General features: G+C 38.2%; 1 protein-coding gene across 1 annotated transcript in view; it reads right to left on the reverse strand.

Moving 5' to 3' along the window:
* Positions 1-12,447, reverse strand: part of fam163ba (family with sequence similarity 163 member B, genome duplicate a) — a 46,741-nt gene extending 34,294 nt beyond the window's left edge. Inside the window, exon 1 of the mRNA XM_022680936.2 lies at positions 11,513-12,447. The gene's annotated coding sequence lies outside the window, so the exon portion shown is untranslated. The remainder of the gene's footprint in view (positions 1-11,512) is intronic.
* Between the last annotated feature and the right edge of the window lie 378 nt (positions 12,448-12,825).

Consider the following 12,825-nt stretch of genomic DNA (forward strand, 5'->3'; position numbering starts at 1 on the left):
AAAAAACTGTAAATGTAACTGAATGTAACTTTTTTCTTAACGTAAATGACTCTCAATAGAATCTAAACCTACACCTAAACCCTGAATCAACCCTAAAACCTATAAAATATAGCTAAAACTTAAATAACCATTGACTTGCCTGCTGCTGTATCTGATCTACTCGTACATTGAGAATGTCCCCCCACTACCATAATAGTAGCTGCTCTGTGGTGTTTTTTTATCCTGTGGGTTCTAAGTATTGAAGAACAGGGTGATAATAAGGAGGAGAAGAATAATAGAGTATACAGGAAACAGTTCTTATATACAGAAATTACTAAACTACAAAGTGTTTCACTATGTGATCAGTGGAGCTGACTATAGTAGATCACTTGAAAAACGTGTGTTGTCCAACATAGTCTACCGTACACCCTGTGCAAAGCATGTTGCGATGCTCATTGCTATCTTACACCCTGCCAAAAGTCTATTTTCACACATTGTGCCCACAAGTTTAGGAATACATCTACACTGATGGGCGTTGGGGTCTGGAGGTGAGGTGTGTTCAGGTAAATTTCTGGCATGTTTCAATCTTGGCAGCGGGAAGTACAGGTGCGCCACTGTCTGATTATACCCTGACAACAGTCAACAGTCCCAATACTATCTTAACCACGGAGGAGATAGAGAATAAACTTGTTATTGGAAACGCAGGGATTTGAGCGGAATTTATAACAGATCCCCAACATTAAATACAGCTTATCAGCTTCTAACAAAAGCAGTGTTTTACACACAGATTAAAACCTTGCACCTCTCATTCTGTACACACACACACACACATACATAATGCTTCACAGCTTACAGAGGCAGTGCATATAAAATGGAATAAATTAAAGCTGCTCTCTGACATTTAAAGGAGTAAATGGCTTGTAAGTTTTGTCGTGATACTAATATTCATTTTTAAATGCAGTTGGCCAGACAAATCAGAAAATGTGTGTGTGTGTGTGTGTGCTTCAGTTTTAGAGCTTGTATAAAGAGAAAATGTGCTGTAGTTTGAGGGCACATTGTCATATAAATGAGAAGTGATAGTTTATGTCAGTTTGTGTTGGTGTCTCAATGAGTGGGATGGGTGTATTTGATGATATACAGTACATGTGTATTATGTGGTTATTGTAAGTAACCAATGCATGTAATACATATGTTTTTACTATAATTACTACATCTCTGTAAAAAAAATAAGAGATCACTTAAAATGATAAGTTTCTTTAATTTTACCAAACTGAAAATCTCTGAAATAAAATCAAGGGGAAGATGGATGATCACAAGCCATCCAACCAAACTGAACTACTTGAATTTTTGCACCAGGAGTAAAGCAGCATAAAATTATCCAAAAGCAGTGTGTAAGACTGGTGGAGGAGAACATGATGCCAAGATGCATAAAAAAATGTGGTTAAAAATCACCAGGATTATTCCACCAAATATTGATTTATTTCTGAACTCTTAAAACTTTATGAATATGAACTTACTTTTGTTTTTGTTTTATTTGTTATTTCAGCCATTTCTCATTTTCTGCAGATAAATGCTGTAAATGACAATATTATTATTTGGAATGTTGTCTGTAATTTATAGAATAAAACAACAATGTTCATTTTACTCAAACATAAACCTATAAATAATAAAATCAGAGAAACTGATTCTGTGTACATGACACATAATGTACAGTATACTGTGTATAGATACTAGCAGCATTGTCTGTATACATTATATAAAAACAACATAATGTATGTTTATGTTTCAGATTTCTCCGTTCAGTAAAAGTGCTGCAAAGTCACAGTATGAACATTTTCAGAATTGTGACTTTTGGAGTCTGCGTCTCTGATCCGTGTGGTTTTATAATCATATTACACAGCCTTGTCCTCTAAATGACCGCACTCAATCTCACCGTGTTTTGGCTCGACTCTCAGCCGCAGAGCGTTTAGACTCCTGACCAGTCCGTGAACGAAACCTGAACCGGGGCTCAGGCCTCTCAGAGTCAGAGTGCTGATCTCAGGTCAGTTTCTCTTTCAGGCTGGAGCGACTGCAGCTCATCTGATCTGAGATCAGTGCTGTGTGTTTGAGGATCTGTGCTCGGGGATCAGGAGGAGAGCACAGGACATACGGGCTTTCTGTAAAGACTGAGTCATTCCCTCTGTTCTGTCCCTGTACAGCTGATGATTAACATCTCAAGATGTTCCCAAATCTCTGCCCAAATCTGCTCCTGCTGCACCGCAGACTGGAAACGGCACTCGCTCTGTGACGACTGAGAGCCTTAAAGCTTTACAGGCTGACGTTCACTTATATCCTTGTTAAAAAATATCATTAACCCCTAAAAACAGGCCAGGATTTTTATCAATCGTCCACCTGATATTACACCACTAAATCTTGAGAATTTCTATTCAAGCGTTACATACAAAGCTTTCCTGTTTGATAAGGAACTTTACTACTACTAACAACATAAGTGTAATTGTAATAGAAAGTATAGAAAAATAGTTAAGTAAATTTAGCTAATGTCAAAATATAATGAATACAATCATAAACGTTTCTCTTTTCTGAACTTTTTCATTTTAAAATCAATATTTTCCTGAATACAAACCTTTAGTTTAATTAAGTTTGTCTAGTTTTTAAGTCCCTATTTTCAAACCTGCAGATTTTGGGTTGATTTCTGTTACTGATCTGGTTGATTTCTGGCAGATTTCAAAACCCTTACATTTTTAGAGTGTAAATAAGTTATTTTACTGCAGAAAAAAATAGTTTTGTATCACCTACACCTGTAGCCTGTATACATGTCAAGGCATGTTAATAGCTTAAAGCAGCAGTACATAATATTTTTTTCTTTTAAACTGAAAGCAGTATGATTTCTGAATTAAGAGAGGATATAGATATACAAGATATTCTAGTAAATGGGATCAGTGTGATTCTATGACCATCCCTACAAATAAATAAAGACATATTCATTCTAAAATCAAAGTGGTCTGGTCTTCAACTCAAATTTACTTGAATAAAACAGTAGAAGTGAACAGTATCCTGCATACAGCCACAGCACAGAATTACAGTAGCAGCTCAGAAAACCATGCTTGCTCTTACAGCCTACAACAAAAATACCAGGCAGTTCATAATACAGCTCTGTAAAAAAACGAAGAGAGCACTTCAGTTTCTAAATCAGTTTCTCTTGTCTTGCTATTTATAGGTTTATGTTTGAGTAAAATGAACATTGTTTTTTTATTCTGTAAACTACAGACAACATTTTTCCAAAAATCCAAATAAAAATATTCTCATCAGAAAATGAGAAATGGCTCAAATAACAGAAAAAGATGAGAGTTTTCAGACCTCAAATAAAGCAAAGAAAACAAAAAATAATTCATATTCATAAAGTTTTAAGAGTTCAGAAATCAATATTTGTTGGGATAAATCTGTTTTTTAATCACAGTTTTCATGCATTTCTTGGCTTCATGTTCTCCTCCACCAGTCTTACACACTGCTTCTTCCACTGCTCTACTCTGTGACTGGGCACGTATGTGATCATCGATGCTGCTGCAAGATCTTGGTGAAAAGTAAACCAGCAACACTGGATTGAAATAAATTTTGTGACGTTGCAGAAGCTTATTAAAACAATGCCACAGTTAATGCATCAAAGCAATCAGAAATAAAGACGGGAAAAACAAATATTAGAGTGTGACTTTTTTTTTGGCCAGGCAGTTTATATCATCCAGTTCCTCATCTGGCTGGACGTTTGTCGTCTTTTTTTACATCTGAAGCTCTAAATCTGTGAAGCTGGAGCTCCGCCCCTCCCTGGTTTATTCCAGTGAGTGAGTGAGTGAAGGAGCGAATGTCCTGCTGAGCAATAATGTCCCTGCCGTCCCTGCTGTCTCTGCCGTCTCTACCGCCGCTGCTGCTGTTCCTGATTGCTCAGGGACCACCTTCACTGCTTCTGCACTCAATTTAGCAGCTGTAAGCAAATCTAAACTCCAGCCAAAAAAAAACAAATCCCAGCTCCAGATAGAAGCTGTATTAATGGAGGCTGAACTGTGCAGGTGTTCCTCATCACTCAGCTCAAACATTATCCAGCAGGATCTCGGGGGAGAGGCAGCGGACATGTTGTTCTGGTGGTCCGGACATGCCGGTGGGCCTCACTTTATTTTATTATTATTATTTTTTTGGAAAAGTTTGATGATGCTGGTGATGCTGGTGAATATGGCCTCGTGGAAGCAGGCATGGGAATTGCTTCTTCAATGGTGAGAGGAGGGTGTGTGTGTGAGCATGTGTGTGTGTGTGTGGGGGGGGTTATTTATGAGTGTGTGTGAGTGTGTGTATATGTGCGTTGAATCAGGGATTGGATGGGGGAGGGGAAAGCAGGGATTGGAGGAGGGGGAGAAGGAGAAGGACATGAATGAAGGACTTGAGGAGAACTGGAGCTGCTGGTGGCGGCCATAATAGTGAAGATGGTGAGCTCATAGGAGCTTGTAACACTTCACACTTCAACACACATGAGCAAAAGTATTGGGACACCTGCTCATTTAATGTTTAGTTTGATGTTTCTTCTCAAATCAAGGGTATTTTAAATTTTAGAGTTAAGTATTATACAGTGTTAAAATGCCTGTCTCGTCTCTGGTAACCCATGTAAGCTTAACCACTTGATTAATAAACTTTATGTAAAGTATCTGGGTGTGTCTACTTTACGTCTGGCCCATGTGACACACAAACATTGTCCTAACAACCTTCATTGTTAAACAATCCATAAAGTAATAACTCAACTCCCCAGAGTATGTTCTGTCTCATAAGCTCTGTTTCTTTATTTTGCTTCACTGACAAGATGCTCTGCATCCGTCTCTCTTCTTTATTTGGGATTATTTTAAAGGGTTTTATGTTGTTTTTAGTGAATGGGATATAAGTGAAGATGTTCTGTCTGGTTCTCTTGTACACCACGGCAGTATATGGTAGTTTATGGATTATATTATTGTGACCTGCTCTATTGTTGCCATTTTTTGTTGTCAGAAACTTGACTCTTTTGCTGTCTAATGTGTGCATTGCCAATACAAAGTGTGCATAGACATTAGGGCTGTTAATCTTTGGGAATCCCACAATTCGATTCAGAATCGATCCTTGGGGTAATGATTTGATTTATTTCCGATTCTTTCAAATCGGTTGGATTTCTTTTTCTTCATCCTCCATACTTTAGCGGCGCAACAACAAACACCGTAACACGACACTACACACCCTTCTGTAGACAACTATAAAAAACGTTCCCTGTCCTGTTGCTGCTGTCTCGTGACACTCAGCTACTGTCCCGCGGAGCTCACCTACTGTCCCGCGGAGCTTTTTAACTGTATCGCGGAGCTCAGCTACTGTCTCGCAGAGCTCAAACTGTGTCGCGGAGTTCACCTACTGTCCCGGGAGCTCACCTACTGTCCTGTGGAGCTCACCTAGTGTCTCACGGAGCTCAGCTACTGTCTTCCGGAGCTTTTTAACTGTCTCGCACAGCATTTAAATGTCTTGCGGAGCTCAGCTACTGTCTTGCGGAGCTCTTTAACAGTTTAAGAGCTCCACAGTACAGTTAAAGAGTTCCACAGGACAGCAGCTGAGCTCCGCAGGACAGTTAAAGAGCTTCACAGTACAGTTAAAGAGCTCCACGGGACAGTAGGTGAGCTCTGCGGGACAGTAGGTGAGCTCCGCGGGACAGTAGGTGAGCTCCGCGGGACAGTAGGTGAGCTCTGCGACACAGTTAAAAAGCTCCGCGACACAGTAGCTGCACCCGCAAAAAACATTGATTTTTTGAAAATGAGAATTGATTCTGAATCGTTCAATGTTAGAAACACGATTCGAGCTTGAATCAATTTTTTTTCCTGCACCCCTAATAGACATATGAGAAATGTGCCAAATTCTGTAAAAAAAAAAGGTCCAATGATTCCCTTCTCTATACAGTTATACAATTTCCAGGCCTACAGTACGAGATGTTGTAATAACGCTGATAAAGTTAATGTTTGGATGATGCAAAGATGAATCATGGTTTACATCAGTCGCTGCTTTTTTCCCCACAAACTCCAGTTTTCCCACATGTAGCGGAAATTTATCCGGAATTAAAGCGGCTGGCTCCTCTGCAGCAGCAGCAGGAGGAGGAGATGTTGTTATGGAAATGGCTGGTGTGTTTCTGAGCGAGAGATATGATAGTGGCCTTTAGAGAGAAGGAGGACGGAGACGCAAGAGAATCTCATTTTCACAGTTTCGCTTCTTCTAAATGTGACACTTTGGAATGGGCTGACTTTTGTCTTTTGTTGCCATCAGTCATTGGAATGGGGGCAGCATGCAATTAGCATGCATGAAAGAGAGAGACGGAGAGAGAGGGGGGGATGGTAAAGAAAAGAGGATAGAAAGTGACGTGAGGAAAGAGGTAGAGAATTCGTTACCATGATTATTGAAGGAAAGCCCATCCCCCCACGTCACGTCCTCAGCTCATAACTTACTCAGCGGCTCAGAGGAACCCCTGACCTCTCAGGAGTTTAGGGAAATGAAGGCGTCACTGTGATTCAGTGCACAGGAAATCAGAGCATCCACCAATCAGAAGCCAGCCTGCATCTGCTGGTAAGTGTGTGCTAGAATGGTGCTTTGGTACGAGTCATCTAAGAGTGTTTTCACACTTATAAATCATGAATAAGCCCTGAATATATGAGGGACATTCCAGGATTTTGGTACATTTCCTGTCCCACCACTTAAATTTCGAATGTACATATCCAAAATATCTAAATGACTATTTTTTTAGGAAAAATTTACTTGTTATAAGACAAACTGTAAAATATGGTGAAAAAATAAGCTCCTTAGATATCCTTTGGCAAATTAAACAATTAAAATAAGCTCTAAATAAATGACTTCCTCTTGTATATTGTTGATATGCATCTCCTTTACTGATAAAAAAACACCTTCTTTGGTCTACATTGTATTGCATGATACAGTTTTTATGCTATTAAGTTGTGTCCCACAACATGCACACAACCCTGTTACCATAAGGAATTTTACCTGCAGAGAAGGAGTTAAAATATTTGTCTACTGGCACAAAGGAAGTGACATCACAAGGACATATTCTGCCCACATGGCCAAGAGTAAGTGCTCTAACAATTTTCAAGTGTTTTTCCAAATATGTTTGTCCAAGTTGTGTGTGTCACTCAGTGAACGCAACCCTGTTGCTCATATTGTAAGACTAATAATGAGTAGAGTCAAAATTTACTTTATATACTTATATAACCATGTTTGTCCTTGATCTTGTATACATAGCTAAATTTTACAGTTAGCATCTGTTCCTGGGGTAAACCACAACTTAGCCTAGATTTGCAACCCTGTTACTGTAAGTTACCGTTGTCTTTACGTACATACGTCACGTCGTTATGTACACCCTCTAAAAGAGGATCTGGCTCAGTTTTACTGAACGCGGCAGCTGGTGGAGCAATGGAGACTCAGAGCTCAGAGCTCAGTAGCTCATTCACCCATAGTAAAACCAATGAAACGAAGGAGAGAAGTTTCTGACTGAGCGCTCTCACTCTCTCTCTCTTTCTCTCGCTCTGACTGAACATAACCTGGATTCAGAAAGGAGACCACATCACACCCGCCCACTTTAAAATGATTCTTTCGCATGCTCTGTGCAATAACCCATTCTCACCAGAGAGGGCCCTAAATCCCCCAAATCCCAAAACTTACGGACATCAGCTTTAACAAGAGCTTTGGCTTTTAGTTGCTGCTTTTTATTATTAGCTTATAGCAATAGTGACTAGCAATAGTCATGTCACAAACTGAACCAATCACACAACCCTACACCTGGAGCAGATAGCTTCCACACCTGCAGCAGAACTGACCACATCAGAGTCTACTTAAAACAAATTCCAGAACACTTTGATTATAGATCAATGCTCGGGACTATTCCTGACCTCAAAAACAGCTTTCACTCATATATTATACATGTTATACATGATTAACCATGTAATATATAATGTTTTAGAGCATTTTAACTTCCTTACCATTAAATACCAGCTTAGACATCTGAATCAGACTTAAAGGTAGATATTATTTTTAAGTAACGGTATATTTATAAGTCACACATCTTTTTGTATAGGGAAGCAGTTAATATATATTATATAAAGTTTAGGATAAATATTAAATAAAAAGAAAATTCTTTAGTCCGCTCACTAAAGTGCAGTTTGAAACCATAGCTGGAACAAATAAATGTACACAATACTAAATAAACTAAAATAAGGGCTTACAGATTTAATTCCAATCACAAGAACCACATATGCATTAATGACCCCGTTTACACCTGTTCAATTAATATGGCTTAAATCGGGATTGTATCCTGATTAGATTCAAACTAAAAGCATTTACACTTAATGCACAAATGTGTTATTTTATACACTTCTTATAGACATCTCACCAACAACATTTTCTAAAATGTCTATACTGTACTCTAAATATTCGCAATACAATTAATATAAGAAATAAAAATGCCCACATAAGCATACCAGCCCAGCGAAAGGCAATAATAGCTTATAAAATCTGATGCTATATACAAACAAGAAGATAGTGTAGATACAGATTATTGTGTAAAATATTGCAAAGTGAAAGTAGTGTGTTGTGGTCACTTTTATACTGATTTAAACCTCTTCAAATTTCTGCCAAAAATCAAAAGCTAGAAATGGCTTCATAAAACTGTTCCCAACATCAAAACAATTAATTTTAAGGCTGAATTTTTCCAATTGTAAAGCACACAGTTTTTATGTAGATAAAATGCCAAAATGAAGAGAAACTAAATACTAAAAGCTTAAATATCTGTACGTATGTGAGCACACCCCAAACAGAACATTTATAAAGGCCTAATGTTCACTTCACATCTATGATATATTAATATTCAAAAGTGCTCCTGTACACTGTACCAAAAACATGACTATAGTACCTACATGATTCTGAATTGTTCTCATTACATTATATTAATTGCATGAAATGCAGATATAAAAAGGTTTTCAGGCCAATGTTTTTGGGAGGTTCTTGAGGTTCTTCACCCTTTCTAATATTAAGTAGAATCTAACATAAAGGTTAAAGATGCTGATCACCAAAGACAAAATATGAATGTGAGTTCTCTCAACATGACGTCTGTTTACACAAATTAAGCTTCACTTTCAAACAAAACAAGCATTATTTCTTAGGGTTTCAATATTTTCTTAATATCTTATATTTAATTTAACATAAATGTTTTTTTTTTCACTTTTATATGCTTTTCTTTGTGGTGCTATACTCAAAGATACCACCAAACATTTAGCATATTTGCCTCATTTGCACTGTACAGTTATAGCTTGTCTTTACTGTACTTATAATGTATAGGGTAAAGTATATATAGTTTGGTTTCAGTACAATATAATCTTTTTTTTTATTATTATGCTTATTATGTCTTAATTTAAATGCTTCTGATATAATGATATTATAATATCATAACAAAGCTTTCATACCCTTTTAAAGGCAACAAGTTTGTATATAATCATAGTTTAGGTAATATAGGTTATACTTTTAAAATTGTCCTTACCTACTGCAGAATTTCACACTGTGTTTATGTCATAAAGTCACAGTTATTAAAGCACTAAAATACTGTTCACTGTTATATATGATGAACATACAAATAAACACAAATAACGATATCAACATTATAAACATTTTGATGTATTATTGAGATAATGTCCATTTATTGTACTGTAAGTTAAATTTTTTAGTTGTAAATTTTGTGACAGACCTAATTACCAACTTTATAAAGGTTCTTCATACTAATGCAAAAGTGGTACTTCAATTAAATCATTCAGTATTTGTACCGGTATATATGACTAATATTGTACTTGTACATCCTGTTATTCCCCCAAAACTGTACTAAGTTCAGATAAGCAACTAAAGAAAATTGAGTCGATTTCAGCACCATGGATAGCGACACTTAACACACTCTTGTTACCACTATACATAATCAGACCGTTTATTAGCTTCATTATCTTACTTATGTATACATGTATTTTATCTCTACTTTACTGCAGTAATTATTTTACATTTCCCCACAATTATCTGAACTTACTCCTCCTTACATTTTAATAAAAATATCCTCGTTACTCCTATTTCATTTCAGCTGGTTTTCATTCTGGCTTCTCATCGTTCAATAAAACCCCTATCCAGATAAATCTCTCCATCCAGATTGTGGTTGGATGAAGAGAAGAATAGAAGTATAAACATTTACCATTCTGACTCCCTATTGGTTTATACTGTGATCCATCACACCTGCACACGTCCCCCCCACACACGCACTCCAGCAAGAACATAGCAGACGTATGTAGCCTAGTATGAAGATTATCCGTGCAGAGACTCAAGAGAACTCCAGATAAACTCCAGTCCAACTGAGCTTCTTTAATATATTTACATTCTACTAAAATACATTCATTTACAATCAGCATATATGCAGCTGAAACACTAGGGAGGAGCCTTGTGCAAAATCCCAAATTGTATTATCAACATAAACATTTTAATATTTTAACATTATAGTCATTATAGCTTTTAGTAAAATTAGTTTTGGGGAGGGAAGGTAGTGCTCTATAGGCACTGGGCTTTTGTTGTAGTAAAACATGATTAAAAAGTATTAACCTTTGTTAAATAGCACATCTCCGCTCTCCTAACGATAGCTTCAGCTCCATGTGCCACTATAGTTGTACTGATTATGTCAGACATGTATATACATAGACCCTGCATGGCGTAGCAGCTGCCACCAGGAGTCTATGTATTTACATATATCTATGTTATTATCAGTACAGTGATGGCGGTGCTCAGAACTGAAGCATTATAGGATGTAAACAGTGTTGTTTAATAAGCCTTTTCTGCACTTTTTAAGTTATTAATGGCTTGTTTTAAATGTCAGGGCTCTCCGGATTCAAGCAAGGAGGTGTGGAGCTACTTTGAGCTGGATAACGGTGTAAAAACTAATTTATCAGGGTAAATTATGCCCCTTATCACCCAGTCTTAATTGTTTTTGGACAAACTGTTGATATTTCTGGATCTCGGAACGCTGTGGTAGAATTGAAGTGTGCTATTCATCAAAGGTAAGAACTTTTTATCTTGTTTTACTACAACAAAAGTACATTTTACACCAGAGTTCTCCTTTAATGGCTTTAATTTTTCTCCTTACATTACTTTTACTTTGATACTTTAAGTAGTTTTGAAACCATTACTTTTACCAGTACTACTTTTACTTAAAGAGTAAAAAGCTTAAGTTGTTTCAACTTCTACAGAAGTATTTTATTAAACAGTAGTATCTATACTTCTACCTACAGAGTAATCCATGGACATTGACTGGCATTGGCACAGGCATTGGCAGTTGCAATGCTGTATATTGGCAATGCCTGCCAAGCCAGCTCGTCTGATTTACAAAGTGCACATTATATATTACACACTACATACAGCCAGCAGGGTATCAGGGTATTGATGCACGAGCCTGGTTGAAACTTACCTTCCCGAACCGTTTGAATGGTATCAGATCACATGGACGTGCGGCTCGAGCGCGCTGGCGGGCTGAAGATCAGAGGAGCAGCAGAGTCAGAAGAGCTTCCGTTCCTGAGCTTCTCTTTACCCGGGTGAACTGTAACAGGAGCACGAGCCTTCAGCACGAGCAGAGCAGATCGCTTCCGTGTCCAGGAATGACTTCAACATGAGGGGCGACCCACCGGACGTCTGTTTACGCGTTTACGCATGGAAACAAACCAACATATAAGGAATTGTGGGCATGGTGCATGCTCTGAACCAGCGCTCGAGCCTTTATATCCAGTTGCTTTTGATGCTCCTTAGGAAAAAAAAAGAGATCGCCACTTTTACGCTTCAGACAAAAAAAAAAAAAACACATACACACACACACACAAAAAACGCGCGTGCGTGCGTGCGTGCGTCGTTTCCCAAAAACTTCGCGCAAAAAAAAATGTCGCACGTGAGTGAATCAGAGCCGGGATAAAGTAGAGAACAGAGGAACAGACTGGGAGACAATCTGCCAGTTCGCAGCTCTGAAACAGAAAACCTTGCAGAGCGCGAAAGCACAGCGCACGTCAGGATCAGTGCGCGCGCAGCCGCGAGCCTGAGGATCGGAGCGTAATTACGCTGCTTTCAGTGGGAATGGCTTGTGCCTCTCTTCTTCCTGCTCCTTCTCTTCCACTTCCTCCTCCTCTTCTTCTTTTTTTATTCCAGCCTCCTGCACGAGCAGCAGCAGCAGCAGCAAGAAAATCACAGAGAAAAGGCTCGAAGCTCCTGATGCTGCTGGTACTGATGCTGCTGCTGGTGCTGATGCTGCACGCGCGCCCCCGGCTCTCCAGTGGTCGTGGCTTGGCCAGCAGCACCACCATCAGTTCAGTGACGTAGACATATAAATCCCACTCTCCACCATAAAAGAAAAGAGAGAGATAGAGAGAGAGAGAGAGAGAGAGAGAGAGAGAGAGAATTTACTCACTTCCGGTCACCGGTAATGCCCCACACCTCAGGGGTGGGGGTGGGTTTAGGTTAGTGTGGGTGGTGTAATGGATTACTGGAAATCACTGGATTTTAAATTTATATGCATTATTTAAAAATAATGTACACTGCGAAAACATTAATAAAATGCAGTACAGTGATTTTCACTAGAACTTATCAATTTACCTGTATTTCCACTCGGTAATACATCGACGGTAACCCTCAGTTTCAATGCATCTGAATGGGACTGAAAAATAAGTTTTAATTATAAAAACAAGAAAACAACATAAGATTTAACTAAGAAGAAATTAAATAATTCAGAAAAAAAGG

The sequence above is a fragment of the Astyanax mexicanus genome, chromosome 20 (assembly GCF_023375975.1).
Source record: "Astyanax mexicanus isolate ESR-SI-001 chromosome 20, AstMex3_surface, whole genome shotgun sequence".
Lineage (NCBI taxonomy): Eukaryota > Metazoa > Chordata > Actinopteri > Characiformes > Acestrorhamphidae > Astyanax > Astyanax mexicanus.